The sequence below is a fragment of the Lepisosteus platostomus genome, chromosome 7 (assembly GCF_059453375.1).
Source record: "Lepisosteus platostomus isolate fLepPlt1 chromosome 7, fLepPlt1.hap1, whole genome shotgun sequence".
NCBI lineage: Eukaryota > Metazoa > Chordata > Actinopteri > Semionotiformes > Lepisosteidae > Lepisosteus > Lepisosteus platostomus.
In genome coordinates, this window is record NC_142617.1 from 42,317,266 (window position 1) to 42,336,978 (window position 19,713).

The following is a 19,713-nucleotide window of genomic DNA, read 5'->3' on the forward strand; positions in this document are numbered from 1 at the left end:
GACGTTTCTTTCTTTAAAAGGGGAATTCACTTGTGTTTGCCACTGGCTCAACTGTAAACTCAGGGGTAGAGCTCCAGCCCATACAGACTGTCATTTACTGTTTCAGAAGCTTCCAATGGAATTCCACCCCCACCTGAAGTCTCTCAGTGTGGGAAAGGGAAAATAAAAATAGATGTATTTATTTGAGGCATCACAGGTTGAATGAAAGGGTATCACATGAGTATGCCTCATAGCCTAAAGAAAACTGAACTTGCTGACTTTTAAATAAAAATCACAAAACTCATAATACCACTAAAGCCAGAGAGCAACAAATTGTAAGAAGACACTAAAACATTTCTTCAGTTAAATGAATTTCTATTTCCTTTGTTTTTCACAGCAATTCATACTTAGTGGGTCCATTAATAACAGCAATTTCTGAAACAAAATTGGAAATATCTACATAAGAATTCTCATAGAAGTGACTCTCCGACAGGTTTTTCCGTAAGACAGAGAAAACCAATACTAAAAAACTTCCATAAACAAACTACGGGTGTTGAAAAATCAATTCTGCAGTGAATTTTGAAACTGCAGTTCTGGGAACAAACAGCAAAATGAATCATTTTAATCTCTGCGAAAATACCAGTATTATTCACAAGTGCAAACAGATGTCTCTCCGTTTCTTGCTGTACAAAAAGTGATTTAAAAACTGCAGCATACCATCCAGCCGCAAGTTGCGATTTATTTCATTCTAATAATTTAAAACAATGTCTGAGTTTCTCCAATATCTACCTATTAAAACTAATGAAAATAAGACGAGACTCCACTTCGAGCAATCACTCTCAATAGCTTTCATTGTTCTAATTACTCGCTCCGGATGGTTCATAATGATGCCATGCTTTATAGGCATTAATTTTAATAGCTTATTATTGCAGAATCTCTGTTTAAATTCAACAAAATAGCACTATTTAAAACCAAACATGACATTTAAATGAGACCTCGCACCTTAATGACATTTTTTTCCGAATGCTAACTGCATATTAAGCTAAGAAATGGTCCTTTGAGATTTGTCCTGTGAAGCCTCCAATTTTCTGGCACATCCAGCATGTCAGCTGGGATGCCACAGAATATTTGTTTAAAAAAAATCTCTTAATAAGCATTTCACAAACAAACATTAACACGAGTGGCTTTAAATTAAAAGGTACTTAATTTTACACATACCAGTAATAAAACCTCCCCAGAAGGCACTTTAATTGCACTAATAAAACAACCTGTATTTTTTTCCTTCACCTGAAGGACCGGCCAGCTGTGTCACACCGAGAGGTGGGCCTTTCGAGTTCAAATCCATTTAATCAAATCATTCACCATTTAACAGTAATGCAGACTCTTCAGTGTCAACCAATTATCACTCTGCAGCAAATCAGCTACTCTTTGAAGCCTGGGGCCTCCATTATGAGGTAATGGGTTTGCAAGGGGTTAACCGTTTTTATGGAACTCTTCTTCCACACCGCTGTTCTACTTCCCTCTGTGCACCTTTTGTTTAATGAGACATTTAAGGCCGGCCCTGAACAGTGCGTTACAGGGCTATAATTGTATTACATGGCACCATAACCTGCCATCAAAAAAACAAATGCTACAAAGAGAGGGTAAACATCAACTATGCACTTAAATCCTTTGTTTTGCTGGAAACCAGTTCACAAATATAAATTGTATTAAGATTTTCATAAATATTAATTTTTATAAATCAGAATCAGACGTCTTGAACTTCAGCCATTTTCCCTCCCTTAAAATGTCCTTAAAAATCTTCTCACGCTGTTTTATCACACTACACCCTTTAACTGTCAGTTTCAGATGTTAAATGTTCGCAACTCTACACAGTAAATAGTAACTCTAAACAGTAAAAAAATTAGGGCTAAAAAAGGGATGATAACACTTTTCTGTCAGACCAACAAACACTCATTCAGTTACTTCACGGTGACTCAAAATCATCAGAAACAAAGCCTTGAACAGAAAGGAAATCCAAGCAGTAGACAATCTGTCTAAAACGTTTAAATTACATCATAGATGAAGGAGATCAACATTCTATTTCACAAAATTAAACAAAGATTAAAAAAAAAACAAAAAACAGATCACTTTCTAAACACCTGCACCTTTTCCCCCGAACCCTGCCAGTTTTCAGGTGTAGTGCTTTGCCAGAATGCAGCCAGCAGGCTTGTACATGTCTGTTATCCCATCTCTAACACCGACTCGCTGCTCTTCGTGTGTAAGCTTTCTTTTCATCCACCATTCAAAGTGACAGCGTTTTTCATTCCTTGTTTTTTTTACTCTTCAACCTGTTTTGACAAAAATGGCCACAGCCGAAGGACAACAAGCTTGGCAGAAGGCAACACGATGGACTGAGAGCAAAAGAAACAGCCTATCAATTAGCTGTTCCTTAAAGAGGACGACATGAGGAACGCGACACCTGTACTCTGTTTTAAGAACTCTCTGCCGGGTGGGACACATCAACAATTGACTCCCCCCGCCACCCAACCCTATCCCCCTGCTTCTCCTTCCATGAGCTTACAGACACACTAACATACACACTCGCAGTTCTGCTCTCCAGCTCCTCGCCTGGGATTTGCGGCAGTGGTACACACAGCTGGCTACATCTGGAGGCATTTTAACTTTTGTTTACATTTCCAAAACGCTGAAAAATAGCGCAGGTGCCAAAAGAGTAATAAAGAAACAGGTCACAAAAAGGGATTGTTTAAACTATAACAACTTTCAGGCTCTCTCTGCTCCTGGAGATCAGCTTGCCACGCTCATTTTTCACGAATCACATGGCGCTTTGCTTTTTCTCAAAAACAAAACCCTGTTCCAAGTGCTGTGTTCCAGAAATCGCTGGACAAGACAAAAAAGTACTGAAGTACTGTACAGTTTGAAAGAGGTGCTGTCGGCTCACACGTGCAGTGAAACTGGGAGACACTGTGGCTTGCAGACTGCCTGCTCATGTACAATCAAGCCTCTTTACAAAACCTGATTTTCCAGCAAGGGAAACGGCAGCAAGACTTTACGTTGGTGGAGGAGTTCATTAGTGCGCTGCAGTGGATAGGATTTAATGATCCACCTATCTGGAATATAGAGAAATTGGCTCAAAAACAGACCCCTCCACAGTGCAATATATAGTAATGTTAGTTTAATAATATATATAAAATAATAGTTTTACCTTTGTATTAGTCCAAATGTTTTAAATGAATTTATTTTTATCCACATGTAAACAAAAAACTTTTGATATGAGTCAAATTGACAACAAAAATAAATCAAAACCACTGTACTAACAGTTAAACAGTATTGTTTTTAATACCTTTTGTCACAAATCTGCAATCAAGTTACCTACTGCATTCCCTTCTCTGCCACACACACACACACCACCCTCGCCAAAACCCAGTCACCGTCAATCGCTGCCAGTTCCCTAGAAGTAAAATCTGCCTTTTGCATTGCTTTCCAATGTACACACAAAAAAGCAGTGATCTCTGCAATTTTACAGAACGTGGAAATTGTTCCACACATGAAAAAAATATTAAAACATGTTCAGTTACAACTGAACTCAACTCCTTTTGAGCTTTTGATGACTCCACTGAACAGAAGATGGAGAAGTCCACCCGAGTTGCACTTAAAATACTTGCCTAAAATAGCCAAACTCCAGATGCATATAACAATTTACTTTTCTTCCTCCTTCCTTAATTTCTTTTTACACTGCAGTGCTTCATTCTGCCAGCAGTTACTAATCTTGTTGATATGAAAACTGACCAGTAACAACAGACGTGATAAGCTGCACTGAATTAGTTTTTGCCTTTTACAAAGGCAAACTGAAAAAACAGCTTGGGCTTTGTTCCGACTAATCGAAAGAGACACAAAATGGCCTTAAACACTGACATCATCTCGGGGGCTTTCATGACAGGGGTAGCGAACTCCGAGTCAAGCCTTTGACACACAAAGGCACATGCTGTGCAGGACGCAATTACAGTGATTGAGCATAATTTACCCCTGTAAGCTGATACTGGACTGGTAAATAACAGAAAACTCCCAAGATCAAAACTAAGCAGAAATTCCATAAACACGGGGATAATGCGCAGACAGACATGCACACATGTACACACTAGTAGCAAGCAATCAACATTGAACTCTGTAATCTTTTCCATGATCTGCATGTTTCAATTTCAAATAAGGGAAAGACACACGTGCCAGCTTTGGCATGGGCCAAGCATGTATTAAACCAGGCACCCTGCAGCAATTGAGTTTTATAATTTAAGAAAAAAGCTAATGTAACATACATTAACCACCAAGCTTCACACCAGAATCTACGTAATTAAGAAATTAGGTATCTGTACATCTGTATCAGCATTTACTTTATGTGTAGTGTGGGTACTTACCAATAATAAATGAAGAGAGACTAAATCAACATGGAATACACGAACCTGAAAAAACAAAGATCTGAACGTTTTACATTAAAAGGTGTCCCATGGAATGGCCATAATCCTCTTGGGTATTTTGCTTTCCCATGGGATTTTTCTTTCCTTTTAGGGGGGAAGGAAAAAAAAAATCTATATTTTCCGCCACATTTGGGACATCTCGTGGCATTTGGAGAGGGCTACTTTTGATGGATTAACATCACTAGCGATTGCAACCTCCACACATTTGAGAATATACACCAATGTCATCCCTGACTGTCACTTGGTCTGCTCTAGGTGACTGATTACTAGGACTAATCGGGAAAACTCTGCCTGACAAAATTGTGGAATTCTTCAAGCGCAGCTTAGAGAAAGGATATTAGAGGCCTAAAAAGCACAACCTCATCGCATGAAAAAGTACAAAAAAACTTACTGAAGCCAATGTAAATAACAAGAGGCATAAAGTTTAATAATGAAGTCCCACATATAAAGATACCCAATAATATAAGACCCTATTTGAACACAGGCACACAAGGTGAGAGGAAAAATCTTTACAAGTTTAAAAAGCAGAAGAAGCAGAATTGCATATTATACTTGATTTAACCAGCAAATTAACTACACAATCAGCTTACTCATGGCCATATCACAGATATCAATTACCCTCTACTGTAAGTCAAAAACACACTTTTTACATCCCTAAGTATAATTCATCTATGCCAAAGCCTCTTAAATAAATAGATCTGTGATGAACTGTGAACCCAGGATCACAGCGCAACTCTTTCCACCACTGAATTTATACGCTATACTGATCTCGACAACCTAAAAGGAAACTTTTAAGTTTTCGAATTATCATGTGAGAAATAATTTTTAAAAATAAAATGAAAGGGGAAGGTCGACACAATGAAACTAGTTAAAATGCTGGGTATTAATAAACCAACTTCATAATTAATGTGATTTTTATGTCTAACCTAATATGCTACATACATATTAAATTGCATTTCAGTGAATTAAAAAAAACCTGCATCTTACATGCGAATCAATCACAGTTTCATGAAAGCAAAATTAAACGGAAATGAGTTTGTCATGGGTTTGGATATAGACATTCTCCCCTAATTAAGACTTAATCATATTTCATTTCTGATTTATTCATTTATCAGACATTCTCTTAATTTTAATTGGTTTAATTCTACCTCTACTGGAGCTTTCAATTTGCAGTTAAGAAATTCAGCAAAGCATATTAAAATAAAGGACTTACATTTGCATTGATTTTTTATTTATTAATACAGGTCCTTGCAGTATCTTGATTTCTGTTAAATGTTTTACATTATTCTTCCTCAAGCTACATTCATTTCCATTTCTGCGCTGCACTTGAAAAACAGTTTTCTTTCTCGCACAACCTGTAGTTTTAAAAATTTCATAGAAGATTGAAACTAATTTTTATTATAATATTTAGATGAATTTTGGTGATGTAGTTAATAGTGAAAACGCATAAAGGTACAAAGTTTGCCTAACATGCTAGAACCACAGAAAGATTTACAGGCATAAAAGCTAGTTTGCATTCAAATCTGTTCATGTAATATAAGTTTCCTTTTAAATGTGCATGAACCACAAAACAGTTTATTGATGTCCTCTTAACACATTTGTGAAGAGCCTCATTGAACGAATCGCAATTTATGTGCTGTTTAATATTTAAGCCACACAAACATGGAGAAAGATCCACCTTACTGTAACATGTATGGTGCAAACACATCTGGACGTCTGGAGGAACAAATGAAAATACATGCAGCTCATACATACTTTTTTCTGCAATCCTGACAGAGCCCTTTCCCCCAGTCCGACAGCAAGTACTGCTAGAATGCTTCAGCTATTCCAACAGTGTGAACAGGGCCACAAGTGCAGGATTCAGTCGGGAATACGTGCTCATTCCAGCTTAGCAGGACACCACTTTCCTCTACAAATTGAATTACACCTTCTTTAACCATCACTGAATTAATGGTCAGAAGTGACCGAGGCACAGAATTACTCCACGCTGGCTCGGAATTGTATAAACATTAGTAGTCATCAAGACCTATTTCTGGATCCACGGCTCCTGTGCTGCTCAATTTTCCAATTTGCTTCACAGCGCAGACATGACAGCAGAATGGAAAGGGCAAATTGGAGAGTCCGATACTGAAACAGGGGGTAATTAGGATCTTGAGTAACCTCCACAAAAACACAAGCCATGAAGTCCTGGCATGAAGTCCAGATTGTGAGCCTTTTCCCTCCTTCTCTTTTCTAAGACATGGGGAACTTTACAAAATACACTAATGTTGCTACACTGCAAATAACTTCCGAGTGAAGGCAGGCATAGCACAGTGCTAATTGCTGACACCTTTCACTTAAATGTTTTAGCACAGCTGTGAGTCTATATTATAAAGGGATAACACCAAAACCAACAGAAAAACTCAAATTACTGCAGTGTCCTGGGAATTCAGGTCCATCCTTTTCAGTTGGGGTAAATGACCAACCATCCATTAATTAATATTAAGCACTTGATTTTCTTGTTTTTAAGGAACATAAACAGAAAAGCACTGAAAGAGACCGAAACCCTGAATATCAGTCCGAGCTTTGTCCTGCCCTTCTGTTAAGCGGTGCATTTCACCTTCCTAGTGTACCTCGACTCTCACCAATTATATGAACTTGCATTGTGCAGAGGCAGGCATGGAGTTGAGTGAATTACTTCAGAACAGTGAGCACTGCAACATCTGCAGCCCTCTGTAGGAAGGACAGCTGCTGTGAGGGCATGATGTAATCTGGTGCCAAAAACAAAATCAAGCTCTTTATTTAAATGGGAAAACATTCATTCTAATACTTAAGCAAGGGGAGGTACAGTAAAGCATGGTATTACACAGTGGCACCCTACAAGGCATGTAAAAGCCTCCTTGGCTAACCGTACAAAAAGCCCCTTAATACCAACTTTCTGCAGAGTTAAACTGCCCATCTTTGCTCTAACAGCAAAACCCTACCAGACCTGCACTATCCTATAAATTATGTGGGAACCGTATGCAATATCAGCGTAATAAACATCAGACCATTTCACCCACAGGCCTTTCACAAGACATCCCACTAACTCCATTAAGAACCAGTGCTGGTCCATTAGTTGTAAGAGACTGCAATCAGAGAGCACATAGAGCTTTGCAAGGTAATGTGTGTTACAGGACAACAAGACATGCTAGGGCATGAGCTAATGCCCCTTCAAATCCTGGAAATTAAACTGTGGTTATTTTTCTTTAGAAGACGACTCGACAACTTGGCATTGAAACAGGAAGAAAAAAAGTCAATCACGTGGAGTCCCGAACGGATTATAAAATTACCCTGTACAGAGAAAGGGATCAGGCCTGCAATGCAGACACACCGAGAGTAGAAGAGAAGCTTCCAAATCAGCCAACGCATTTGTCTCAGAGTTTCTCCCCACTGTCTCTTGGCTGGTAGAAACTATGACACATTCGATCAACAGTACTCACAATTAGGTATACGCACATATCCTAGCAGAGATAGCAGCACACCATTCTAAACAGTCAAGTTTGAACTACACTGATCTTCCCCTTCAGTAGAACCAACAAGAATGCATAGTACACAAAACAAACTTGATCAAAAATGACTTTGAGAAATACACACTTAAACCACATTTTCAAAGTGTTCCAGGCTCTACTCTTTCTCACTGTGAGAACATGGTTAATGACAAGCATGGCATGTTCAAAGATTAAATTGAAATGACACTGTATGCTAACCCTGTTTTTTAGTTCCAGGTATATCACAGGTTAAACTCGACATGTAGATATCATTCAGCAGTAAACCACCATGCCCTACCCTTAAAGCTCAGATAAGAAATCACAGTGTACAGGAGCTTTCTAGCCCTGGTCCTGAAGACCATCAGGTGCTTCTCATATTCACTGTAAAAAACATCAAGCCAATTATTGTTTTAACTGGTCAAGATTACCATGGCGTTTAATCACTAAGAAGAAAGCCCTACAATGAGGGATTAGGGGCTCTTCGGGCTCAAGGTAGGAAATAAGTGGAACTCTGATTTGTAAAAACATACATTTTGCTTTTGATCTTAAATTTTCAATCAATTCAAGCTTTTGAGCAATTGTTCATATTGACCAGTTCCAGGATTATCTATACTGTAGGTTCCCCACACCAGAAGTGCAAGTGTATTATACAGGATGTGTACTGAATGTCTATAAATATGTGTATCTGCTGTACAAGTCCACCAATTCATGCACTCAAGAGCATCAAACTGTGTAGATCAGTAATTCTCTATAAGCCAATATTTTCTCTCACCATCAAACCTTGTAGGTATTCCAGTTTTCTATTAAAAATAGCAAAAAATAAAGGAGAAAAAAGTTCACATTATCTAAAAGAATTCCAATTAACACTCTCCCACACAGTAATTAGCTATTAAAATAGCTAATGAACAAATTGAAAATCCCTAGGAGATAGCAGGCTGCTTTTCTAATTAATTTTGAATCGGGTGTATCTCTCATACAATGAAAAACGATAATTTGTCTAACTTACCTCACTGCCTTCTAAACAGGAAAGAGTAAATACAGTAATGGCAGTCTTTGTATTCTTCAGCAATTTTCCTTTGTTGTTTTATTTAGAATTTTCCTTTTTTTGTTTTTGACGATTATTTTTTTGCACAGCTATTTAATTAGGAACAAAAGAATCTTCCTACACTGGCAGGATAAGCGAAAAATTACTGCTGGAAATAATGCAAATGTATGTGTATAGGTGCATATTCAAAGAAAACTAATTAATAGATTATATATTCAGGCATGGTTAAGTTCACCGTTATCTTCTGTGTAGAAATAGGTGTGCCCCTTCATTCTGCAAATTTCAAGGCTCTAAAACCATAAACAGTTCCTTTAATTTCTGTACCGTTTCTGTCTTTAAAGTAGGAAGGCTCCGTGCAACACTTTCTGGAATGATAAGACATTTATTCAGGAAAAAAAAGGAAGCACATCCAATTAAAAGAAAACATGAAACAGGAACAGAGGAAGATAAAAAAAGCAGACTCGGTTTTAGGGGTTAAGAGATCTCCGAGTCACATTCCGCAAAAAACAATGGTTTTGCTTGTCAGTCACTGAAATGACAGATTGATATGATCGAGAACGCCAGAGCACCAGGCAGCAGTCCTGTCCACTCCACTATTCTTTCCTCTAAAACATTCTCCAAGCCTCTCATGAGAGGCATCAGAGAGGTTATGAACTCAGACAGCACAGGCTCACTGCTCCAGGACTCTGCTTTACATCATGTGCTGAACTTTTAACCTATTCACTTTGGGAGGGCCTGTGGCCAGTTTATTGATAAGGTAATAATGCAAGATTTTTTGTAATATCAGGTCTATTTCTATTCCCAATTTATAAATACTCCTTTGTGGCTTGTTAAAGAACAGCTAACCCCTACCTTAAATTAAAACACTTTTCTTTAAATTGCAAAAAAAAAAATCAATTTATCAGCTTTCACTTTGTGGTTAGTACCTATGATATTCAATTAAGTTCGAGGAAACTGATACTATAGCAATAATACCCAAGACTGTATTCACACATCTTGTTTTATATCTTTCTAAATAAAAAACTATCCCCTGTATGACTGGCACATTAATCAATAAAAGCTGTTAGTATAACACTGCCTGCAGTGGTAAATTACATCTTGCAAGTTCATCGGCATGCAATTCATTGCTTTATGAAAAGCTTACACATGAACACCTATTGTGCATCAGTTTGGGTATTTAAGCCATAGAAAATGAGGTTATTGCATCATTCAAGCTTAAATTAGGGACACCAAGACACATGTGTAAAGTGACAGGTATGCTTTTTTACAGCACATCTAATGCTCTTTCTTTGTCTCCGGCCTTATAGTCTGACTTTGAAATAATTTTTGCATATCTTGCACTTTTTAAAATATAAAATACCATTAAAAATAAAACAGGGAAAACATGAGCTAATCTTTATCTTTGTTTAATTGAACATGCTGTGCAAATAAGACCTGTCGCGCTCTGTATAGATAGTGTAATCAGTACCAGCCCAGCCTCATACATAAAAGCACCTCTATCCATTCAAAATGATCCAGATTAAAGCTAAACACCGGCTGGGGTGTGCGGGGGGGGGGGGGGGGGGGGGGTCCTTAACGTGAATTAAATAAAAGGTACTTAAATAACACCTAACAATCAATACACACCCAACCACTTGCTGGCATCTACTCTCCTGACTAATGAATATTCATGTTCTTTGTCGCTCAACAACGCTGTGCCACTGTTCAGCTTGGTTGTGCACCTATCACCAGAGAAGGCACACTGAAAAGGTTACTGCATTTGTAAATATGTACGTAATCCAGAGCACAGTTTGTGGGAAAAAAAAGATTAAAGAAAACACTTCTGCCACACTTGAGAGCATTGGATGTCCACTTGGATTGTTCTGGGAGTACAGGCTGTGTTACTCTACACACTTCATTTATTAGATTTTATAAGCGATTACATATCACCTAAAAAATAATGTACTGTAGGTTTTCTTTTTCAGTCTTACCTCTGTATTCACTCAGTTCCAGGTAACAAGTAAGGGTACAGAAATGTTTAATGTAGGTGTTAAAGAAACCTACATCATTCCAGCTAATTTTAGCAGGTGCCAAGGCCTCTTACCTTTTTTTCTTAATATGAAGGTAGAAAATACATTTCTGTATCTTCATTTAAAGCTCTGTGGCACTCTGTGGAGTTTACTGTAGTTAATTAAGTGTGCATGCACACACAGAAAGCACATAAAAAGTTTAATGCTGCCTCATAAAGTCAGACAATTAATAAAAAGAAATCTGCTTGGAGAAGCACTTTGTCAAAAGCTGGAAGTTTGGCTCTATGACTGACAAATTTTAAATAAAACTATAAAACTATTCCTGCAACACCCCACCACCACAAACAATGCGATAGCGATTTCAGGCTGCACTATCTGAAAGTTCAAGGGTGCTGCCACTGTCTGCGCAGAGCAGCTCAGAGAATGCTTTTCGTTCATGAGAAAATCACATATTCATAAGACATTTCAGTGCTGAGGATCAGCAGAACTGGTATCGCCAGTTATAAGATCAGATTTTCTGTACGACTTTCTTTTTATTGATATTCAATAAAATGGCTTGTAATTTGTAGCCTTATATTCTACACTTTTTTTAAATCAGTGAACAGTAGAGCAGAAATTAAGTAAACTGACAAACTGCAACCATTCTTAACTTTAATTAACTCCTCATGCCTGTCAAAACTAATATTTTAAACGTGCACAGACTCATCAGCTCAAGAGCAGTCACTTAAACTGAAGCTGAAGTGAAAAGTGGGAGGTTTCAGTCATTCTGTTCCTTTTTCTTTGCCACCAGACAGCTGCTAACACAAACCTGTTGTAAAGTGACAGCACAATACTGCCAAGAGCAGAATCTGGGTGAACACATACAGTATATAGTATATATTTAAAAACCTTCTGAAATATTAAAACATGAATATTGCATGAATAAAACAGAAAACGCAATATCATCTAACACTAATATTGAGCAAATGAGTACTGGGTTTAGCTCCAACAGAGTAAATTAGCCTTTAAAACTCTAAAATCCTAATCCTGCCATTTTACAGCTGTAAAAGCTGCCCCTTTCGTCACCTGATGGCCCCACCCTTTCAGAGCAGACTTACATGCAATGTTTCCTCTTTCAGATGATCTATATAAACCAAACTACGTCTTAGAATCTGGAAAAGTCCATAATCCATTTTTACCCCAGCTCTAAGTAAATAAGGCCAATAAAAAAACATTAGGTTTGAGTCCTTGGGCAATGGGGGAACAATCCTGAAAAATATGCTTTTACTTCCAGCCCCAAACACTAAGTGATGGTACAGCTACATCAACAGAAAAGAGCTCAGTGCAGTAGCTGGCAAACAGCGACTTGGCAAACAGCTGTGTTGTATGAAAACTTCTAAATATATTCATAAAAAGTATATTCTATAATATAGTTTTAACCAAATAAAACATTCAATTTTTCTAAATAATAAAAATAAATATAATCAGGAAACACAGAAAACTTGTACATGGAAAAAATACTCTATGCTATTGAAATGTGCAAAGTTTATACACCGCCCACCACAATCCGAGTGTGTAAATTCAGAAAACTCAGTTGACCTGGATTGTATGTTGTATTTGAAATGCCCAGAAAACTGAATGCAGGTTTAACAAACAACTCTTAACAGCACAGACTCTAAACTTTCCATGTTTTACAATCTATAGACAAAACAAAAAAGTTTGAATTAATATGAATTAATAGAATTCATGAATAAATATGAAGAGTGATATCACCCATGCTGTATATCATTTTTAAAAATTTAGACATTTCATTAGGATGTGGTTTATTTCAAAGTAGCCTGTTCATGCAATTTGGATGAATTATTTTTTTTAGTGCTGCACGTTTGCTTTAAGGCTAGTTATTCTCAACAAAGGGAGGACTGTAATTTATACACGGTTGATGGACGAAGCCTAGAGAAGACCCTGGAATGTTTGCCAGCTGCCTGGTTACGAAAGAGAAGCTGGGTTTCATATTTACGCAGTGGCTGAGAAAATAACACCAACTTGTTTACAGAGCCAATAGCCAAATATCCACAAATCTTTAATGGCAGAGTCAGTCTATTCCAAGAGAAGAAAAGCAGAAAGCTGATAGTGACCAACTTTCTGTAAACGAGAGTGCAAGAGCCTTTTTTTCTTTAAGCTTGTGTTTTTCCCAGTCTATAAAAGTAACTACTTTCTGTTGAATAGGAAAAAGGGATGAAAAGTTTTTGTGGTCTCATTTTAATTTCTAACTCTACTCCTGTCCCAAGGATGGCAGCAAACATCCACATTCAAGAAAACGTTTGTCACTTCTAAATGATAGGAACTCTCAGATAGCAAAAGCACACAGATTCAAAAGCAGCACAAGAGCCCATAACTGTAAGATTTACTTCGATTTTAAAGAAGATTAAAAAAAATCACCTATTAAATAACTTTAGGCAGTATAAGAACTCTTTAATTATTTCTCATTATCGCACATTGAAACTGATACCTAGGGGTAGAGGTGATTAGGAACAAGTTGCACTGTGTATGTAAGAAAAACGAACAATTTAATTAAGCTCCAAGACCTATTTCTGCACACACTGTATAATACCTTACTGTGTACATGACAAGTACCACGGTCAATGTGAGTGTGAACTTCCAGTTGCATCTGTTAATGAGCTAAAACGACTTTGTTTGATTGGTACTTGAAATCAGACCATGGGCCAATGACACATGGCATCTGCCATAACCTGGCGGGTACCAGTTGTGTCATTAGAGAGAATCTGTAAGCCATATGCCACTCTCTCTATAGTGCCAGCTTTCCTGTCACGACGCTGGTGCCAAGCTCGCTCACTCTCCCTTGAAAAAACTCCACTTCATTAAGAAAGTAAACACAAGTGCTGTCTGAAGTGTCTAATTAGTCCCCTAATTACTCCCCGCTCGTTACTAATGCAAATTAGATTACGCTGCTTAACTTCATCGTGTCCACAACTGCGCTGTTAATTGCGGCCTTTTGAAATTAAATTACTCGCTAATTAGCATATCAAAGCCATTGATTCGGAGCCAGGAAAAAGAAAAAAAAACAACAAACGCCAAGTTTTGCTAATGAGTTTTGCTAATTGAATATCTACGTTCAATATTGAGTTTTTGCCAGTTTGCGCTATTTAAAAGCTACACAGTCACTTCCACGTGTGAATTTAAAAGAAAAAACTCTTCTGCATAGCAAAGCTGCACCATCCCTTTCCTAGAAACTGCTCCAGGCCAAACAAACATGCTTTGAATATTTCTTTTAAGCCCGCCCTAAAAATAAAGTTTTGTTTTTGCAATTGTATTGCGAAAAAATGTACTACTTTACAAAACAGAAAAGAAAGGATGTAGCAATCCCCAGAGGTCATCAGCATTATGAGAAGAAATACAACGCTTTTCTAGTCTCTGCTGCAAAGCTTAAGTAGGTTATCAAAGGTCAGAATATGCAAAAAAAAGTTTCTGAAGCAGGTGTAGTGAAGACAATTTTCCAAACACAAACGCGCTGTGCTGACCACGGGTTTCTCTAAGGGAAAGGAACGTGATCCGAGCGCTTCAACTGGAAGGTACCCATCAAGTCTGGGCCCTTCCCAGCTCAGCTGCGGCGAGCCCCGCTGGTACTGTCATGTCCCTCGCGCTCAATCACCAGCCCTTCACAGGAAGCCCTTCTGAAAGAGCAAATTACCCCAGATTACTTCAGTAAGCTGTTCTTTTCAAAGAGTAAGTCTAAAAAGCCATTTAACACCAATATTTCTTTAATTATGCAGCACTAGAGAATTTTCATTTCTCCACTAATGCACTTTCATAGACCTCCAGCCGACCATATATAAATATAAAATAAATATTAAAAAATCTAATATAATTTCTTAGATCTGTTGAAGAAAATTGGTGCCAGCCTTCTTAATAATAGCTTGCGATCATTAACTCATTTTCTAAGTGAAATCATTTTAGAAAAATACATTCAAATCTTAATAAAACTGGCAACCATTTCTGCTTTTAAATAGGAAAGAACTTAAGATTCATTTTTAAACTTTTCTTTTTCTGTCATTTTTCAATGTCTGCCCACCAGGGAATCTCTGCCAGTGCAGAATCAGGGTTCATTGGAAAAAGTTTCCTTTTATTGAGGTTCCGAACTTCTAATTTTGAATAAAACTCTTAATAATAAAAAGAAAAATGAATACTGAAATTGAGAGGTAGCCACACAAAAAAAAATTAAATAACCATGATAATTAGATGTAAAGATATTATAATTCCGTTAAGGGGATGCATTGAAACTGCGGCACTACAATATTTGCTCTAATTGTCAGAATTACCATATTAACCAGTTACCATTTGAGTAAGTTGATTAAAAAATTGATTATTCGTCTATTTCTTTTAGGAGTTTCTTAATCAAAATCTAACATCCTTGAAAAATTAATTTGAAGCCCCTCTTATCAGTTAATTAAATCTCGTTGGAAGTCATTTTTCTGTGAAGAGTGATTAGACGTTTTCCTCTGTTCTCTACTGTTCAGACAGCATGACGTTATAAAAACTTTTCAGTGTCTCATCATACATTAAAAATAAGAAGAATAGAATTTCTTTGAAGGGCCTCTTTTTTTTTTTCAAAGCCTACGCCTTCCTGATAAATTGCGCTATACCCAAAAGATCTCTCACTCTTGTTAAATTCATTCTCATTAATGATTATGCTGCTGGAGAGGGAAAGCTGCGCCAAGCCACTGTTCAGAATTGTCCGCATTGACAGTGGATTCAGAGGAGGAACCAACGGCCAATGAACTGCAATGATCAGGCAGTCATTCCACCCGGAGAAGTTAAACGGGTAGAGATCACAGACAGGTACTGTATAATACAGACTCATTAGCCATCTCTCTTCAGGGGAGTTCGAGACCTCATGCCTCTCTGAAATATAACTCATTTCAATTCTTATTTTAAAAAGCCAAATGATAACAAACTATCTCTAAGCAAAGGTGACATCACAAACACATTATTTATGAGGATAATTTCAAAGGAATCATTAACAGATGAAGGTTTGACCAGTGCTGCAACCTTTAGAGTTAAATTCTAATTTGACCTACTGTATATGTTGCCATTCCAAACTCTTGGTTAGACAACCTTGGAAAACAAAAAAGCCTTATCTCAATTTATACAGACTAAACATTCAGAAAAAGAGATAAAAAAATAACAATACTATTGAAGCTGACATTGTTTAAAAGGGAAAGTGCTCCCAGCACTGTTCAATCTTACCAATCAATAGCGTATCACTTGCCAAACTGTGATTCATTTACCGTAACATCCAGAGCACTGTTGTTAAAGTATTTAGCACACAACCTTACTACACACAGTATATTCCAGTTTCGCCTGGGGCACACAGAAAGCACCTGCACAGACATCGATATACAACATATGACATACGACAATTGACAGAGCATTTTTTATTAACTGTCGATATTGACAGGTACTGTGTGTGGTAATGCACGTAGGCTCCATTCGCAACTCATGTTGTCTAATCATTCAGGGTGTGTCATAAAACGTTCATACACACTCCCCACAGCTACCACACAAGACACGCAGGCACAACAGAAACTTTAAAGGGCAAAGCAGCAAGATTTTCTTTAGGTGCTGCTCCCTTCTGAAACCTGAACTTGTCTGTCCACGTGGTTTCTTTGTACATTTTTATTAAGATTGCATTTACGCTCAAGAATATTTACCAAGCCAGAACCATTGAACCATTTGTAGAAAACACTGTTTTTCTCATTGAGTTCAGGTCTGCCCTAATATATAAGCAGGCTTTTCAGTTTGAATTAGAGAAAAGTGAAAGAATCAGCCGCTAACATTTTGGAGTCACTTCAAAAAAAAAACTGAGATTCCCTTGTTAAAGAGGTGCAACAATAACAGTGCCACTTTGGCAATGAAATGTTAAGACATGTAGTGATCTATAGATCAGAGATCCTTCATAAGAATCCAGATTGATTGGCTCATTAGGGAGAAGAACAGAAAGTGTAAAATATCTTGCCTGGAGATGCACTATCTCACTAATGCTGGAGGATGTAAATTTGGGAAGTTTCATCTTCTCTCCCATAAGCCAGGAAGATCAACTGTCATAAATACTTTCAGACATGCCAGGTGCTGTGTGGTGCAACTCTCCCTGGCACAGAAGGGAAGGCAAGCCAGAAAAGGTTGCTCAATTAGCCTGATTAGTTAACTTACTAAATGACCAGGTAACACAGATTAAAGAAGAAAAGACTGCTGGTTACGATCAGTCACAATTCACTCTGGCTTGAATACAGATCCCAGTACCTAACATTTTTCCCAGATATTTTTCCCCTCCCTTTCATTTTTCAAAGAAGAAATGTCACTGCGTCTGACTGGGAACTACTGTGGTCTAGCACAGCAGGAACTCAAATCTATGCGTCCGCAATCACTTGAAAAGAACTATCAATTTCCTACGCAATTAACCCTGTGGAAGAGAAAAAGAAATTTAAATTTGGGATGCTAAATTACTCCTTTTCCCTGGTCCCCATTGGGTATGCTATTAAAATCAGGGAAAGCGAAATAGAAAATATCCTCAGGGTTGAACTTGACCTCCTGTTCTCGGGTTCAAACCTGTTACTTTAAAAGCAACCACGTCCCATTAGCCGTCAAATTGCAGAGCTGTTTTACACTGACAATAACCTAATAAATGAAGAGGGAAGTCTTAAACCACAGACTTCAGCCACTGAAAAACGATCTTCCACAGGACCGGCTAATTTTATTTGAGGAGGGGATGAAAAGATGGCATTTAAGGAGAAGTCAAAGCTGTGTTTTTGAAATTACCCATGGTATATAAGCACTACGACGGCCTGCTTCCAGCCAGCGGATGGAAACCAATAGCTCTAACTGCAAAGCCTCACGAGATAATGGTGACAGCATACTTACAGCAAATACAAAACTGCTGTCTCCGGGCTCTTTAGCAGAGAACCCAGGAGATGCACTCAGAAGCAGGGATTTCGGAAAGTTTAAGGCAAACTTTGACAAAACACTAGAAAAATGCCTGACGATATACGTCTCTGCCTCTCTCTTAGCTGGAGGATGCCAGGTTTTCATTAAATGTTCCTTTCCTGAAAGAAAAGCTCACTGTCGGCACAAGGCAGTTGATCCTGACCTTTTTCACAATGCCAAAATAATTAAAACCAAGGGAATAGAAATTATTGATACAGGTCGCAAGAAATAAAACTGACCTTCACTATCCGCTGGTACAGACCGGTTTTCCATGCGAATCCGCTGGTATTGTCGAGCCTGTTTCGCCAAGAGTCAATGGGTTTTTTTAAAGCTCGGTAATAAATGTCGTTAGTCCTTGAAAGAGAAAAAAAACTACGTTTATGTTTTCTCCATTACTAGCAAATTGTTACACATCAAAAGAAACCTCAGTCTTAAAAAAATAGAGGAAAAATGAAAGAAGGAGCTTGGATGACAATTACTTAACCAGTTATAACTTCCTTGTTACTCAAATCAAAGCTTGTAAATAATAGGCTGTGTTTATTTATTTACTCTAACTCCATACTTGACAACCGCATCCTGAGCAAAGGTCTTTACCAAATCCAATTTAGACCTAACACAGAAATCTGTTAAAAATGTCTCTGCTCTGTTCCCCTTTTTCCCTGAAAAAACAAAAACTTCGTGTTGGTTTGATCAAAAATCTCTTGCCAGCAGCTTTCCATAAAAAACAAGTAGCAAAAACATTTTGGAAGCTTACGGTCCTACCTTTTGTCCACTAAGACTTCCACACAAAACTTTAGCGGTTTTGCAATTAAGTCCAGAGCATGCAGGTTACAATGTGCACACCATAGTTACTGAGAGTCAAAAAACAGCTGAAGACAAAAACTCTTTAAAGTTTCATCTTACAGTACATGAGTTGCGTGGTCACCGGTAACCGACATTTACAAAATCAGCAATTTTTAATTTAAATTAATTTTGAAGCCTTTAGATAAAATTATGGACCAATAGCTAGAACCTCCTGATCCTTCTTTATGTCCAAAATACAAATGGTTCTAAAAGAGATCTGCTTTTCCATATGCAGCGAGCTTATGTTCTAGATATGAAAACCATTAATGTACACGTTTCTTTTCAAAAATTGCTTCCTAGAACACAAATAGCACATTGCTTTCATAGCTCATCATCTGTAGCTGAGAAATGTTCACAAAATGTAGCAAATAAATGCATTTTAGGAAAGACAAATTTAAAGAATGATGAGCTAAAGCTTTAATGTTACAAAACATAAGGCCGATATTATTTCCATTCTCTTCAAAACCAACTATAAAAAATGCTTTTAATATACATTCCTTTTCTGACTGAGGTATGCTAACCCTTTCAAAAGAAGGTTCAAGGGCAAAATAAGGACTAATTTAATACAGAAATTGATGGAAGACTGCATTGTTTTCAAGTTACCTTTAAATCTAAGCAAATGTATTAACAGGCAGCCCACATAGTCTTTAGGTTAAGTCAAGATTATTCAACTTGCATGCAGAACAGATTCCCAAACTAAATTGAGCCAAATAGAAAATAAAATAAATGGTGAGCAGATAACTTATCCAGCTGCTTAGAGTGTTTAAACTGCATGATGAAAAGGACCCCTTTATATGTTTATTAAATCTATCCAATAGAAAAAAAAACGAAAGAAGGGATCGCAGATGTCTAACTTCTTTGCAACAAAATGAAAAAAC

The 19,713-nt window shown here is 37.5% G+C and overlaps 1 protein-coding gene across 11 annotated transcripts in view; it reads right to left on the minus strand.

The window, feature by feature from the left end:
• Nucleotides 1–19,713, minus strand: part of foxp4 (forkhead box P4) — a 136,882-nt gene that overhangs the window by 107,286 nt on the left and 9,883 nt on the right. For 3 of the 11 annotated variants that reach the window (XM_088640481.1, XM_088640480.1, XM_088640482.1), the window contains exon 2: nt 18,232–18,346. The exons of the other annotated variants lie outside the window; for them this stretch is intronic. The gene's annotated coding sequence lies outside the window, so the exon portion shown is untranslated. The remainder of the gene's footprint in view (nt 1–18,231; nt 18,347–19,713) is intronic. 11 annotated transcript variants of the gene reach the window in all.